Source organism: Sinocyclocheilus anshuiensis, unplaced genomic scaffold (assembly GCF_001515605.1).
Source record: "Sinocyclocheilus anshuiensis isolate Anshui unplaced genomic scaffold, SAMN03320099.WGS_v1.1 scaffold1501, whole genome shotgun sequence".
In the NCBI taxonomy this organism is placed as follows: Eukaryota; Metazoa; Chordata; class Actinopteri; order Cypriniformes; family Cyprinidae; genus Sinocyclocheilus; species Sinocyclocheilus anshuiensis.
In genome coordinates this window covers 226,578-243,974 of record NW_015544287.1, presented here as the reverse complement: position 1 = coordinate 243,974, position 17,397 = coordinate 226,578, and positions in this window count along the sequence as shown.

Genomic DNA, 17,397 nt, shown 5'->3' with positions numbered 1-17,397 from the left:
TTTATATTTTTTTTTTTTTTTTTTTGCTGAAAATTTTTTTTTTATGCATTCCAATATTAAGACTTCCCAAATCATGCATCAATACATAATGTACTTATCAAGACAAAAGGCTTGATCTAAACCAGGATAGTTAACTAAAATTGTAATTAAAACCATTAAAAAAACCTAAATAATAAAATAATACAATAAATGTTAACTTAATTAAAATAAAATATACAATTTGATGGGGTAAAATAACTCAAAACAGAAATAAAAATATTATTACAATTATTATATATTATAAAAAAAATAACATATATTATTAAAAACAACACAATTACTAAAACTTTAGCTAAAATTAAAATGAAAACAAAGTAATAAAATATAATAGTACTGTATCTAAATGATACTAAAATAATACTGATCAAGACTGGGTTAGTCAGTGTTTAGCCTTTTTAGTGATACCCACAATCATCTTATAAAGACAGCAAATCTGAAATTTAGCCTGACAGATTGGTGACAACACTTCACAGAAGCAGAATGTACCACCATCAGCTAGTACTAGACTCTCTCATGTTATGTAATGTCTTTCCCTTATATTATTTCACATATCCGGGTGAAACTGGCATGTATTACAGTATGTCTCTGCTTTTATGGTATTACATTTTATGATGTGGCCTGCAGGAATATATTTGATGCCAGCTTAGTGCTGAAGTTGCCATGTTCTGTCCTGATATCACTCAGCAGTGTTTGTACAAGCTTCCACTGAAGAGTGTGCCGACAGCTGATTTGACTTTTTTTTTTTTTGTATTTCATACATCAAGGGGATTTTTTTCAATTAGACAAACATAAAAGCTTTTGGTTTTATTAATTCAACTTTGACTTTTTACAAGCAATATATTATGCACATGATGACAAAGCTAAAACAAAAGCCATTCCGGATTTAACCCTCTGGGGTCCGAGGGGGTTTTTGGGCCCTGGAGAAGTTTGACATGCCCTGGCATTTGTTTCTTATAAGCATATTAATGGCTAAAGTCTGATTGCACTGTATTCAGCACAAACTGTGCTATGATAATATGCATGCAACATGTCTGTACAAGTTTGTATTTCTGAGAAAATAAGGTTAATGCATGGTTAGTGATTTTTTTTAAGTCACTGAAACAAGGCCAAAAACACATACAGAACATTTGATCACAAGACTTTTGAGAACTGTATGTGGTAGACTAGTGTTTTTGCTACAAAATGATGTGAAAATCATCCAGCTCATTTATTCACAGAAAACAATATATTGATCTAACTTTTGTGTGACACTTTTTGTGTTAGAAAGGAGGGTATGTGAGGAAGTGGCAATGGCCATCAATATGCCTGTGTGTCAACTATTTGCTGAGTTTCGGTTCATTTTTGTGACGTGTTTTCAGAGAAGAAGTTTTCATGCGTTTTCTGAAAGAAGCTCACAGAGACCAAGATGGCAGAAAGCACACCCAGTTTGTTTTCTCTATTTTACAAAAGCACAGCATTTTTGTTGTTATTTTGAGTGTATACAAATAAAAGTAGACCCTTTACAGTTTCGAATGATGTACTCTTATCTGTATGACCAAAAATGACAGAGCATTTTAAGTTCTTATCGCCGTTATCAGGAAAAAATGCAACAGAATGTGCCACCGCATTCGCCGACCCCAGAGGGTTAGCTTTGATCCAAAACCTTGTGAGTTACCTTGCCATCTACTGCCAAAATGAACCAGAACCCAATTAACTGAATTCAAACGTCATAAGTAACATGTTTAAAAGACATTACAGCAACATAAGGGGCGGTTCACACACACAAAATTTGGTGTAGGATTTGCTTTGAAACAACTGACTCTCAGAAATTGCTAGTAAATTACACAAATAATTACGCAGAAACAGCAAGTAACACATTGAATTAAACGTGGGACAGCTGGGCATCATTCAACTTGGTATGCTGATCCAAATGTAAAGAGCCAAACTTCAAACTTTTTTAGTGTTTACAAATGTGAGATGCAGGGCATTGGAATGAGAAAAAAGGTCTAAAGATGCATTTTTTTAAAGTTTTAACATATTTTAGCTTGACACACCATTTTAAAAACATGGCGCTCATACGTGAGACACTGCAAAAGATGCGTGACACAAGCACAACAGTCATATTAACAGAAAAACAATGGGAAAGCAGAGCAGTGGAACATAAAAAACGTGTAAATGGCCCCAGCACTTGACTAAATTGATTTCAATAGAGTTTGGCATTAGCATGTTGCTAAGCTAATACTAATTTACTGACTTTGCTCTTACAAGGTACCCCTCCCCCCCTCAAAAAATACTTTTTGTACTCTTTGGGAATTTTTCCCACCTTGTAACACTTGAGATGTTGCCGGTCAAAAATTACAGCTCCGAAAACAAATACAAAACCTGTGCTAACTCGAAGAAAACACACCGTATCCAAGAGATACCTGCCTCCACATTTAATATCATTTCGATTTACCTTTAAATTGGATTAAACAAAGTCATGAAACGGCACAATCTAAATCTCCAAACATGAATGTGCTGATGGGATGGGGTGAGATGTGCCGCCCTGCAGTCAGACAGTGTGGGCAGCTGTTACACAGAGCCTCAGTGAACATCTGTTGCACACGCTCGCAGCCAAAAAGCCGCCCTTTTGTTTGCTAATGTTTCTGAACTCACTACGGGTCCAGGTGAGCAAACGAGGAGCGTTCCATATTCTGCAGCACCGCAGGGCGTAGCGCTATCTCTCTTTCATCTCATAATATATGCTGTAAAGCAAACACTATTTTTCAAAACACACACACACACTCATCATGACATACAAACACACTCAAAAGCCATATCGCTCATTACTAAGCTGGGAAAAACCTGACACATGACTGAAAATCTCCCTTACAGACTGAGAGATTTGTTATGTTCAAAATGATAATTTATGAACTGTAACACTGGTGATATATTGCGTGCATATAAATACACCAGGCTTAAGATAAGCCCTAGAGACAGATCCACTGTGAAGACCTTGTCACCTCAATGACCATCAACACAAGACCAGGAGAACCAGATGAGTCCTCTGCTCAATCTGACCTGTGTTGCAGCCTGGAATTAAACCACATCATGCTGGTTTCGTCTGGTCAGAGGAGAACTGGCCCCCGACTGAGCCTGGTTTATCCCAAGGTTTTTTCTCCATTTCTGTCACCGATGGACTTTTAGTTTCTTGCCGCTGTCGCCTTTGGCTTGCTTAGTTGGGGATGCTTAATTTCTGGCAATATTGTCAACTTGATTGCACAGATACTATTGAACTGGACTGAGCTGGACGATGACATCACTGAATCAATGATGAACTGACGTTAACTAAAAAATTGAGTGTTTACTATTGTCCTCTTGCATTATGGACACGCTATTTTCCTGTTTAACACTGTAAAGCTGCTTTGACACAATCTGTATTGTAAAAAGCGCTATATAGTAAAAAGTGCTATATAAATAAAGGTGACTTGACTTGACAAGAAAAAATTATGTTTAATTATGTTTGTTGACCTTTCTTTCAGATGTTCTGCATGTCTGACAACGTATATTAGCTGTTTGATTTTCATAACTGATTATTCATATATCACACATGTCTGTTGGTTTGTTTTGCTTCCCATGTACTCCGTGACCTAGTTTTCCCTCATGTGTGACTGTGCCCATATTTGGTTATGTTCCTGTTCCTAGTGTGTTCATTTGATTCAGCGCTATGCGCCCTTCTCTGCCATGACTCCCCGAGCTGTCTGCTCTGCCATGGCTCTCTAGTCTGCCTGCTCCGCCATGGCTCCCCGAGTTGCCTGATCCGCCATGGGTCCCGGAACGGGTTACCGCCCTGGAGGCCTTCCGTCCCATGTAAGCCTGTCCCTAGAGGCCTCCAGAGCGCATGGAGGTAATGTCACACCCCTGGACTGTCTGTTGGTTTGTTTTGCTTCCCATGTTCTCCGTGACCTAGTTTTCCCTCATGTGTGACTGTGCCCATATTTGGTTGTGTTTCTGTTCCTGTTCCTAGTGTGTTCATTTGATTCAGCTGTGTCTCATTGAGTTCCTCGTTATGTTGTGTATTTAAGTCTTGTCTTCCCTGAGTTCCTTTGTCCGGTATTGTTCGTCAGTCCCCTGTGCTACGTGTGCTTTCCATTGGATGAATAAAGACTTTCTTCACGAATTTCCTTACGTCTCCTCGCTCCTTCACTCCTCGTTCCTTCACAGTAGCAGCAGATCGTGACAGAATACCGGACCTACATACAGTAAGAGGCGCCCCTTCTCCCTGTTTTGGTTTCCTTCTTTGAAAGTTCCATTTTTGGGGGGGCTATAGGGCTCCGGCCGTAGAAGCCGGGCCGAGTGCCGAAGCTAAGGCCACGGAGGCCGCTCCGCCATGGCCCCCTGAACTGTCTGCTCCACCATGGCTCTCTAGTCTCCCTGCTCTGCCATGACTCCCCGAGCTGTCTGCTCTGCCATGGCTCTCTAGTCTGCCTGCTCCGCCATGGCTCCCCGAGTTGCCTGATCCGCCATGGGTCCCGGAACGGGTTACCGCCCTGGAGGCCTTCCGTCCCATGTAAGCCTGTCCCTAGAGGCCTCCAGAGCGCATGGAGGTAATGTCACACCCCTGGACTGTCTGTTGGTTTGTTTTGCTTCCCATGTTCTCCGTGACCTAGTTTTCCCTCATGTGTGACTGTGCCCATATTTGGTTGTGTTTCTGTTCCTGTTCCTAGTGTGTTCATTTGATTCAGCTGTGTCTCATTGAGTTCCTTGTTATGTTGTGTATTTAAGTCTTGTCTTCCCTGAGTTCCTTTGTCCGGTATTGTTCGTCAATCCCCTGTGCTACGTGTGCTTTCCATTGGATGAATAAAGATTTTCTTCACGAATTCCCCTACGTCTCCTCGCTCCTTCGCTCCTCACTTCTTCACAGTAGCAGCAGATTGTGACAGAGAAAGGGAGGAAGGAAAAAAAGGAAATATGCAAATAGGTGAGTAAAGAGGAAGGGAAATAAAATAGGTAAATAAGGATAGAAAAAGGTCAGTAGATAATAAATGAAGGAAAGAATTGCCTAATAAAGAAAGTAGGCAAGTAAGGAAGGAAAGAAAAAATAGGAAGGAAATATAGAGGTAAAAAGGAGGGATGAAAGTTAGTAGGTAATGAAGGAATGAAGTGACCAAAGAAGGAAGAAAAGAAGTGGGATTGGAAAAGATTGGGAATTTTGCGTGAGGGTGAAAAAATTCCTCTGTAGATTTTGCAACAGTTTCTAGTTGGTCAGATGGATTTTCTGCATTTACTTTTTTTGAAGGAAAGAAGAAAAGAACACAAGAATGGAAGAAAAATGATGTTGTTTTTCTATAATATCTGGTGCCTTCCAGGTGCCTCTTAAGCACTATGCAATAACACAGAGGTCAGTGTATATCTTTCTTAATTGACAGCATTAGGACAGGGTGTTACGTTTTGACTACAATAAAAGCTAATAGTTTCTCTAGGGATTGATATTTAATTGAATTTGTTTGCAAATAGCTTTAGCAAACACAGTCATGGAGAGGTTTGTGCCATTGTGTGGGGTCAATTGCACCACAATTTCATCACATTAGCATAAGCACACTATACTGATAATAAATAAAGCTGATTTTGTCATCGTATGTGCTTCTTTTAAAAAAGAGATTACTGGGTTCTTGGGACACAGCTGCACACTCCAGAAACCCTGCTTGAGTGTCATGCTACCCTAAACTGATTTATGAGAGTTTTCCAGTTCCTCATAAGACCTCTCAGTGATTAACGGCTGCAATATCAGGTGAAATGTTCCCAAACAGTTTACATAATTCACTGTATTGCTTCTAAAATGGCATTGTTGTCACTTAGTGGACTATTGGAGGGAAGTTTACCCTCACTGCTGCGCATAGTAGCACGACGGTGAACCGCATATAGTCAATAAACCAAATGGCTACTATGAGGAACAGATTGTGTTGTTAAAGCAAATGTTGTTTGTAGCACTCAGACACTAGCAGAAGTTCAACATAAAAACAGCAATAATGTGCATGTTGCAAAGATTTATGGATTCTCTCCTCCTTGCTTCATACATACAAAATATTGCTAAGTAGCAAATGGAAATAGCAGCACTTTTGCCCCTTTTGCATATGTCATAAACACGCACACACAGAAATATTGCCTGAGTAGATGATATGCAAAATTTCATCGGAAACACTCAAGTGTTGTGTTTATAGCGGTGAATGAAACTTTTAACAGGACTTTACAGATAAATGAGAGTAGTAGGTGTGCTAAATTTGTTACATTATTGTGTTAGCAACATAGTTGCTAACATGTTCTATACAACCTTCACTTGAACTATACATAATGTAGCCTGCTATCTAGTGTATGAATTTTAGTAGGGTGGTGTTTCCAGTTGAAATGGTGTTTTTACCTGATGTGTTGTCACTAGCTTTAGCATGTTAGCTCATCTACACTACACTACACTGTAGTGTACACTACAACCATTGAGGGCATAAACGTCAACTTTCAAAACTTAGTACATCATCCGGGTATTAACTGTAGGGTATAATACAAAATGGAGTGTGCAAAGTGGAGGTGCAAGGAGGCCCTTTTTGTAACTTCTATACAATAACTTGTGTAAAATAACTTTTGTCTGGTGAAATGTTTAGTCGAAATATTCTCATGGTTTGAATTTGTTGTCTTTAGCTTAAATATTTTAGCTTGTTTTAGCTAAGGGGATTAAAATTGCACTACACTAACAGGCCATAAAAAGCATGTAATATTGAGGATGTCACCTGATATTTGCGGGGATTTAGCTTTCAGATATCTCTCTCAGTTACCTGTTACATCACTAACAAAAACACAGACACTTTCAGACTGAAAACCTCTGTTGGAATTCAATGTAAATGGTTGCGGTTCAGGCTTACTGTGTGCCCATAGACGAGACCTGATATGGTGCTCCCCACTCTCCTTATATTTAACACTGCTGACAAACTTTTTATTATAGATATTTGAACACATAGAATATTAAATGTATACATAATTAAATAATACAAATAATTCAATGCACATTTGTTAATGTCATGAAGTAAGAAATAATATTTTTATAGCATTTAGCTTAATGTTAATGTACAAATATACTTGATCATGGTTGCCATATGCTTATGTTGTTACATTCGCTGTCGCCTTTGGCTTGCTTAGTTGGGGATGCTTAATTTCTGGCAATATTGTCAACTTGATTGCACAGATACTATTGAACTGGACTGAGCTGGACGATGACATCACTGAATCAATGATGAACTGACGTTAACTAAAAAATACTATTGTCACTATTGTCCTCTTGCATTATGGACACGCTATTTTCCTGTTTAACACTGTAAAGCTGCTTCTGTATTGTAGACCTAGTTTATCCCTTGTGTTAATTATGTTTATTCATTCCAGGTGTGTCTTGTAAGCTTCCTAGTTTAGTTCGTAGTATTTATGCCCTGTGTTTTCCTTTGTCCAGCGTCTAGTGTTAAACGTCTAATCTCCTGTGCTACATGTGTGGTCCCTTGTTTGAAGTATTAAAGATTGTTTCTTCGTCGATACTCCTACGTCTCCTCGCTCCTTCACTCCTCGTTCCTTCACAGTAGCAGCAGATCGTGACAGAATACCGGACCTACATACAGTAAGAGGCGCCCCTTCTCCCTGTTTTGGTTTCCTTCTTTGAAAGTTCCATTTTTGGGGGGGCTATAGGGCTCCGGCCGTAGAAGCCGGGCCGAGTGCCGAAGCTAAGGCCACGGAGGCCGCTCCGCCATGGCCCCCTGAACTGTCTGCTCCACCATGGCTCTCTAGTCTCCCTGCTCTGCCATGACTCCCCGAGCTGTCTGCTCTGCCATGGCTCTCTAGTCTGCCTGCTCCGCCATGGCTCCCCGAGTTGCCTGATCCGCCATGGGTCCCGGAACGGGTTACCGCCCTGGAGGCCTTCCGTCCCATGTAAGCCTGTCCCTAGAGGCCTCCAGAGCGCATGGAGGTAATGTCACACCCCTGGACTGTCTGTTGGTTTGTTTTGCTTCCCATGTTCTCCGTGACCTAGTTTTCCCTCATGTGTGACTGTGCCCATATTTGGTTGTGTTTCTGTTCCTGTTCCTAGTGTGTTCATTTGATTCAGCTGTGTCTCATTGAGTTCCTTGTTATGTTGTGTATTTAAGTCTTGTCTTCCCTGAGTTCCTTTGTCCGGTATTGTTCGTCAATCCCCTGTGCTACGTGTGCTTTCCATTGGATGAATAAAGACTTTCTTCACGAATTCCCACGTCTCCTCGCTCCTTCACTCCTCGCTCCTTCACAGTAGCAGCAGATCATGACAGTAATATTCTGAAATTCAAAATAACTGTTTTCTATTTGAATATACTGTAATAAATTCAAGTATATTGTATATTGTATATCAGTATATTATAAATTGTAATTTATTTCTGTGATATAAAGATGAATTTTCAGCATCATTACTCCAGTCTTCAAATTTGATTATTATCAATGTCGAAAACAGTTGTGATGCTTCATATTTTTGTGGAAACTGTGATACATTTTTTTAAGATTCTTTGATGAATAGAAATGTCAAAAATATAGCCTTCATTTGAAATAGAAATCTAATAAATACAAATAAATAAATATATAAAAACTCACTGTCACTTTACTGCATATTTGCATATAAAAATATTAATTTCTTTAAAAAACATACTAGCAAACTAAGACAAAAGTATAAGAAATGCATAACTCTATATATTCTATATAACTCTCTATATATCTTTAATTACTACACAATAAAACAACAAATATATAAAGCTGTAATTAATTAATAAAAAAGGAAAATGGTGGGTTAGAGATCAATCATTAGGAACTACACATGTTCAAATGATCATTTTTGTAATGACAATCCTTAAAAATAGATTTTAATAAAGAAAAAACAAAGCTGATGTTAAAAATAAATTGTAAATAAATAAACCAGAGCATTATTATGTGAAATTATTCAGTTTATGAGGAACACATACAAGCAGACAGGAGGAGGTGTCCACAAAAATGAGCGTCAGCTTCAGTTAAACTGACCATCATCTGTAATTGCACCTGTCATCATCAATTAAGAAAGAATGTAGAACAACACAGAATTTGAGGTCATGCCGTGCACTCGCTATACTGCACCTACTGGAGTTCAGTTACACCAGCTAACAGAGGAGCGGAGCTCAAGCATGCATACTGTTAATACAGTGTAGGGACACTTCTACAAGAAATCAGTAAGAGAGAGTCTGAAAACCACCTGCCTCATTCTAAATCCACAGCGGAGATATTCTCAGCTTTTTCAGTAGAAATAAGCATGATGCGCAATATCTGGAAGTACTTGGAAAAACAATGTATTTTCCAAACGATACACAATATACCAATACATTTTGCTAAATCTAAGTAAATCTAAATAAATACTAGCCTATCTATAAATAAATATTAGTGTTGTTGTTTCTTTAATAATAATAATAATAATAATAATAATAATAACAATAATAGTAATAATAATGTTGTGATTGGTGCTGATCTGATTTATATATTTTTTCAGTATTAATTAATTAATTTATTAATTTATTTATTTATTTATTTATTTATTTATTTATTCATTCAAAGCTGATGTTAAAAATAAATTGTAAATAAATAAACCAGAGCATTATTATGTGAAATTATTCAGTTTATGAGGAACACATACAAGCAGACAGGAGGAGGTGTCCACAAAAATGAGCGTCAGCTTCAGTTAAACTGACCATCATCTGTAATTGCACCTGTCATCATCAATTAAGAAAGAATGTAGAACAACACAGAATTTGAGGTCATGCCGTGCACTCGCTATACTGCACCTACTGGAGTTCAGTTACACCAGCTAACAGAGGAGCGGAGCTCAAGCATGCATACTGTTAATACAGTGTAGGGACACTTCTACAAGAAATCAGTAAGAGAGAGTCTGAAAACCACCTGCCTCATTCTAAATCCACAGCGGAGATATTCTCAGCTTTTTCAGTAGAAATAAGCATGATGCGCAATATCTGGAAGTACTTGGAAAAACAATGTATTTTCCAAACGATACACAATATACCAATACATTTTGCTAAATCTAAGTAAATCTAAATAAATACTAGCCTATCTATAAATAAATATTAGTGTTGTTGTTTCTTTAATAATAATAATAATAATAATAATAATAATAACAATAATAGTAATAATAATGTTGTGATTGGTGCTGATCTGATTTATATCTTTTTTCAGTATTAATTAATTAATTAATTTATTTATTAATTTATTTATTATATTTATAACAACAATAATAGCAGTTTTTGCATTTATATCATTTTTGTTTTTGTTTTTAATAATAATAATAATAATAATGTTGTTGATTATTATTGCCATTTTACAATATATTTATATTGTTACAATTTATTTATTTGTTTTACTTTACCATTACTGTTGTTGTTGTTGTCATTGTCTGTTTATTTCATTGTTGTTACTGATTTGCATATTAGTGTTATTTTGCCATTATTAAAATTTATTTATTTATTTGTGTTTGTTCATTTATTTTGTTGTTACTAATTTGAATATTGTTGTTATTTTTGCCATTATTACAATTTATTTATTTATTTCGATTTTACTGATTTGCATAATATTATTTATTTATCGATTGATGGATTTCATACAATTTATATAGTTCACAATTTATGACTTAATTGTTTTATTTTTAATGTTGTTATTACTGATTTGCATATTATTTTGGCATTATTACGATTTATTCATTATTATTTATTAGTACTGTTATTGTTACTTATTATTATTATTATTGGCATTAATATAATTTATTTTTTTATTTTTTTATTTGTTTGTTTGTTTATAATATGTGCTAATAATTGTGGTTATATGCTACATGATAAGTATTATTAATGATTCATTAATTGAATGAACATCTGAACCTCACACTGGTTTCCCAAATGATTCAGCTTTCCTGGATGTGTTCCTTTGAACACACAACAAAATGGCTTGGATGTGTGAAGTGAGGAACATATGTCCACTGTTAGGGTGCCAGCTCAACCTGTTCATTGCGCGGCTGTGATGACGATGATGATGAATCATGTTGCTAGGCGTGCAGTGCTGGCCCAAGTCCAGGCTCTCTGGCAGAACAATCAACTGTTGGTTTGATCTTATACACAGAGACAAACACAAACACAGCATTCACAATGCAAACTCCAGTGGGGGCGAGCGGCCCGATGACCAGTGCAAGACTGCGAGAGATCACTGACCTCCAGGAGATGAGCCTTCATGAGTGAACCATCAATTTGACACCATTAATCTTTCATTGTAATATCTAATTCCTCATCCTATTTACTTGTCAGGAGTGCGCGAGGCGAACACCCTGCAGGGATCGGTCCATAGCAACGCCTCTGGCCCCTACCTTGGCTTCACAGCGGAGATGGGCCAGCCTCCGAATTTCACCTGCCCGGCGGCGAGTGGTCCCTGGAATGTCCCGGGCCTGTCGGGTGTCCTGGCCGGCACTCATGATTAATGCATGGAGCTCCTCGGGGTCACCCTCCACAGGCCCTGCCTGGAACATAAAGAGATGAACCTTGAGTCACGCCCAACTAGAGCCGCTGCAAGTGCAGATATTTTGGCAGGCCCTCCTCGGGGGCCGTGCCGAGCAGTGACAGCTTGTTGAAGAAGATGAATGCTAAACGTAGCGTATGGTCAAAAACCCGAGCCAACAATTGGCGGCTTTTTCATATATTGAATTTCATCATCACCACATGCATTTAGCATACTTTGCATCTGACAGAAGGTCTCTTTAGCGTGTAAGTTGTTTTAATTCATGAACCACAGAGTTCACACCAAGAACAATAAAGATAACCATAACTATATTAGATTCCACACCAACAAAAGATAGCTTTGTTTATTATTAAGTGCAGCTGCAATTTTATTTTCTGTCACTTGAAATGCTCGAGCTAGTTGATTCTGATTGGCTGTCAGTGTTTTTATTGATCATACCGTTCACACCAAAAATCATAACTATAATAATAACGATATTAGACAGACCGAGACGAGATCGTTCAGACCGAGAACGATAACTATAACAATATTAGCATACAAACCAATGGAAGATCATCTTACATTTTCTTATAATTGCGCGCTGCAGTTTGTCGTTTGTCGCTTTAAATGCTCAAGCTCTTTAAAGTGGATCCTGATTGGCTGCCAATGTTTTCACCGTTCATCTACTATGAGAAATTGTTCTGAAGACCCATTCACAGAAAACAATGATAACTATAAAGATAACTAAAATGATATTAGCACTGGAAGATAACATCATATTTTCTTAACTGTGTGCTGCAGTTTTGTCGTCTATCTCTTTAAGTCCTCGAACTCTTTAAAGTCTCGAAAGTGGATTCTAATTGGCTGTCAATGTTTTTATCTTTCATCAGCTGCAAAAAAATTTTTCAAAAGGCCCGTTCAATGTTTCAAAAAACATTAAAAATCTTTATGAACATTCAATTTTTTTCTTGTGCTGCTATATTTGATTTGGAACTCGCGCGTGAAAATGTCTAAAACTTGACACAAATTTGGATGCAATTTCACATGGGCTGAAAACCATGTCTTAGTGTTTCAGAAGCATTAAAACAACTTTAACATTGTGTTTCATCTTGGAATTTCAAATCAATTATCATAGCACAAGTGAAAGTCAATAAGACTCTTCTTTTTCAGTGTACCCCACACAACCCACACGTAAGTAAATGTTGACTTGTGCAGTCATCATTGGAGTATTGCTGCCTGTCAGTATAGTAATGCCAATAGACATTGGCATCTTTCCTGACCTCTGGTTGTTGTATGGATCCCATCTTTCAAACTGGCATACATGATGTACCCAAATGCCTGACTTCCATAGCAACCTATTCTTCATCACTGCCCTCACCCTCATTGCTTCTATCCTCCTTGGTCCTCAACAACTTGTTTTATTACTACAACCTGATTTTATGATGCACTCATATCACTATCATCAATACTTTCTGAAATAAGTACAGATTTGTCTCTCCATCTTACAAAAATCTTACAAAAATGAACCTAAAACACATGCATAAAGGCTATAATACTGCCCGCCAATGCTGGTCAATAGTGCCAGCTACACAAAATATGCATCACATAATAGGACTTTGTCAGTTATGCATGACGCTCAGATTTGTTGGTCTCTGAGTTGTTGTTTTTATAAAATTGCATTAAAAATGACAAAAAACTTTATAAAACACATTTGGATGTACAATTATATTTTGTATAACTTGAATTTATATGTATTTTCACTATAGAGCCTTGAGAGCATGTGGCCTAACATGTGCTAATGCCTTGTTTACTACATTGTTACCAAAAATTTGAAGCACATGATAAATACATTTTAATTTTACTGCTTGAAGGGGATGTCATTTGACATCACTAAAATAAAATTTTGTTGGTTGAACATTTATTTTGTATTTTAAATGGAATTTTCTTAGCGTCATTTGTAAATGACGATATCCCTTAGAGGGTTAAATACTTAATTTCTTTAGTAGTAGTTAGGTAGTTATGTGTCTGGCTGTCAATGTTTTTAGTGTTATCAGCTACAAATTAGCCACTATAATTTGTTAAATACTTAAGAATTGCCATGAGAGTGTGTTGCAGCATGTACAAGTTCAACTGTGAGGTATTTAAACTGTTACGTCCTCAAATGTGACTGTTTATCATCTTTAACCTCCATCTGAGACTGAGACAGATGTTCTGGCGAAACATCAGTCCTTCAGATCTAGCATTTCAAGTGGTTTTGCTTTGTTACTTGTTTGTGTTCCATCCTGTTTCTGGACACTCTGAGCTCTTTGATTTGCACAGCTTTTGTTTTTCTGTCCCCTCAAGACGTTACGACGCATGATCCGCCGCAGCTGGGTGAACGTTCACGCGCATTCACCCACCTAAAGGAGCTGCTCGTGCTTGAAGCGCGAGACTATTCAGCTGACAAGCCAAATGCAAACGTCTTTTTGTCCAAGACTTTGACTTTCTTATTGCAGTTGTTGACTCAGCGGACTCCTATTCTCAACATGAAAGCCTTGAGGCCTCATAAACCGATATTTACCTTAGCAGAAGGTAACAAGTTCATGATAAGTTACATATATTTGAAACAAAACATGCTTTATAGTCTTGCATCTAATTGAGGTTTAGAGGGGGACATTGTCCAGAGTTTCTGTTGAAACCATCAGTATTTCCGCTTGACGTTGAGGAGGGATTAGTGTCATTAGAGCGCAGCGGTACTCTCACCGTCCAAAAGCAAACAAACAAGAAAAGAATTTCCATACACACAGCAGCCGCCCCATTCCTCCTTCCCCGGGTTACCCGCTGCAGTCACGCAGGTACTAAACCACAACTTCTCTGTAGGCAACATCAATCCGCAGTCAATTGTTACGGTGCACCTGTATGTTACTTCTGATCTCGGCCCAACCCTGCCGCTGTGAGCACACCCTCGCCTCTTGGAAGCCATGTATGCGAGAGGTTATGTGGACACATGCACTTCTGAGATGGATTTGAATGCTCATGCGAAAGTACTGTTGGTCCGTCTGGATAAATAGAGCGGGCGGTCGTTTTCTCAGCGGCAAGCCCACATTGTGCGGCGGAGAGCTAGAGCACAGCAAACAAGCCCTAGAAAACAGAGGGATCAATTTAGCTGAACAAACAATCATTCATGTAATGATGGCTACTTATCTATTATGTCATGTCTGAGCCAGTGAGCGGCTGTGTTTTGCTGGACATTATTCGCAACTCGTACCACTGTCATCCTGAAAAAACCCCAAAAAAGATGCATCAAACAACTTCACATAGTAAGAGGAAAAGCATTTATGTGTTTTAAATAGATGGTTTTTATTATGTTTAAGTTTTTTTTTTCAGCAAATTTTTACAGAACAATCTCCTTGATTTCAGGGCATGTATGATATATTATGTTACATGTAATGTATATAATGTGTTTAGACCACTTTGGCAAATGGATGAAGTTATGATTCACATACGGTAAAAGATGAAGCAGACAGCAGTTGCTCTGATTTTAAATTTACACTGTTTGTTTATTTTTCTGAATGAAAGAAATATAGCTGTTAGTAAAGTAAAATAAGTAATAATAAAAATATATTTTCCCTTTATGTGTCCTTTACTTTTATCATATCTGAAAATGACCTGTAATGAAAAAGGCACTTTTGCAGAATATATCTATTAATACTTATTTATTAATATTATACATATTAAGTGCAGTCTCTGTAAATCTAAAATAAATCAGGTAAATTCATTAAATGAATAATTAAGTAGTTATACTTTAAAAACACTACACATTTTATTTGGCTCTAGGGCTAAATGAACATAACCTCATTTGCAAGAGTGTTTTTCTATAAATGTGTAAATCATATTGTGCCTTGTTTACTCCTGTTTACCGCCATGCTTCAGATCTATTCAAACTTGTTGGGTTACTGAGTGCACAACAAAAAAAATGACAGCCCATGGCAGCACCTGCAGGCTCCGACAGCATTAGACCCAGTGCATGATGGATACACAGTGCCATCATCTGGCTGCAGAGAGACTTATCATCTGATCACAGTCAGTCTTCAGTTTGCTGCTTCACCCTTTCAGCTCCATGTGTGATAGAAGTGTTGAGAGAAGAAATTATATAGTGTTTAAGTTTACAGAAACTAAAGGATCTCCAGTGTATTTTGTATTGTTGATCAAGTGTATTGATATATATATATACTTGATCAACAATGCAAAATACATATATACAAAATACATATATACTGTAACGGGGTGAAGAATCACACGACAAGTAATCTCAATCAATACCCCGGAGGGTGGATTTATTGGGGTGATGGGTGCTAGTGAGAAAGGTCCAGGTAGGTGCTCCGGCGCCGTGAGTTCTCTCTTCCGTCTTCCCAGTGCAGAGTGATGATGATGGCCAGGTGCTCCTCGCTTGTTTCCAGGGCGACGCTGATGAAGCCTCGGGACGCTCGTCACAATACATATTCGTCTGAAAGAAGAAAATCATAAACACCTAGGATGGCTTGAGGCTGAGTAAATAATGGGGTAATCTTCATTTTTGGGTGAACTATCCCTTTAAGACACAAGGTCCTTTATTTAATTAATATTATATTATCTGCACCTAAAGTTTATATATATATATATATATATATATATATATATATAGACTTCTTAATACAATTAAGCACACTTATTTTTATTTATTTATATTTTTATATATTGTTTAAAAAACACAGATAACTGCTTTACTTGATATAAAACTTCAGACTTTACTTGGACTTCAGACCCGGTGGTCTCGAGCAGGAAGCAACTCGGTGCACTTGAGCGGCACAAACCCCCGGATTAACCGCGACTGACAGCTATGAATCGCTGTCGCTCAACAAATCTGCAGCTGTTCACTTTACAGGTGTAAAAGTCAAAGTTTAACCCTTGCTTACATGTAATTATTGCAGCTTTCAGAAAAAAAAGTAGAGCTCATAGCCGAGGCTGTGGTGAGATGAGCCATTGAGAAGCTGCCTTTCATCATGCCAACACCGTCTGGAAGTCTTAGGCCCGGCTCTGTGGGTTTCTCGCTGCCCCGGCTTGTTATCCCTCCTGGCCCCCGGCCAACCGAAAGTGTGAGAGCCGCTGCAATACTCTTTGTTACATTTCTCACAGTCGCTAATATCTTTCTCGTGTTGCGCCAGCGTCGTTGGAGGCCAAGAGATCTGGCTGGGGAGAGCAGACTGCAGGTGTTTGCCGACAGTCCTCAGGCATTCTTCTCTGCCATTTAGGCAGAAAAAAACAAACGAAATTGAGTGGATTAAGACACATGCAGGTACTAACAGCCCCAAGAAGATATTTGACAGGGCACTTCACGCTAACTCAAGACGGGAGCTGCAGCCACATGATGTCATGCCACTTTCAAGGCGTTTTAACGAACAAGGACAAGACAGATGAAAGACCTGACACACATATTAGAAGCAAATTCCCCCTGCGGTTTATGATCTACGCTATGACTAATGCTACAAGTATAACCCTTCAAAAACACATCAAGGATTTAAATATGGCATACATATCTTTAGCTTTAGTGTGCTAGTAGGAAATATTCATTTTAGATTTCCGAACAAATGCAAATATTGTAATAATCCAGCAAGATTTTTTTCTATAAACAAAGAGTCCATCTAGGACTAGATTATATTAGTGTTATGCTTTTTTTCACTTGGAAGTGATTGCTAGGGTATTGCTCAACCCGATCTTATGATCAGGTTGTTGATTGTGGGCTGTGGAATGTTGGTCCACTCCTCTTCAATGGCTGTGCGAAGTTGCTGGATATTGGCAGGAACTGGAACACGT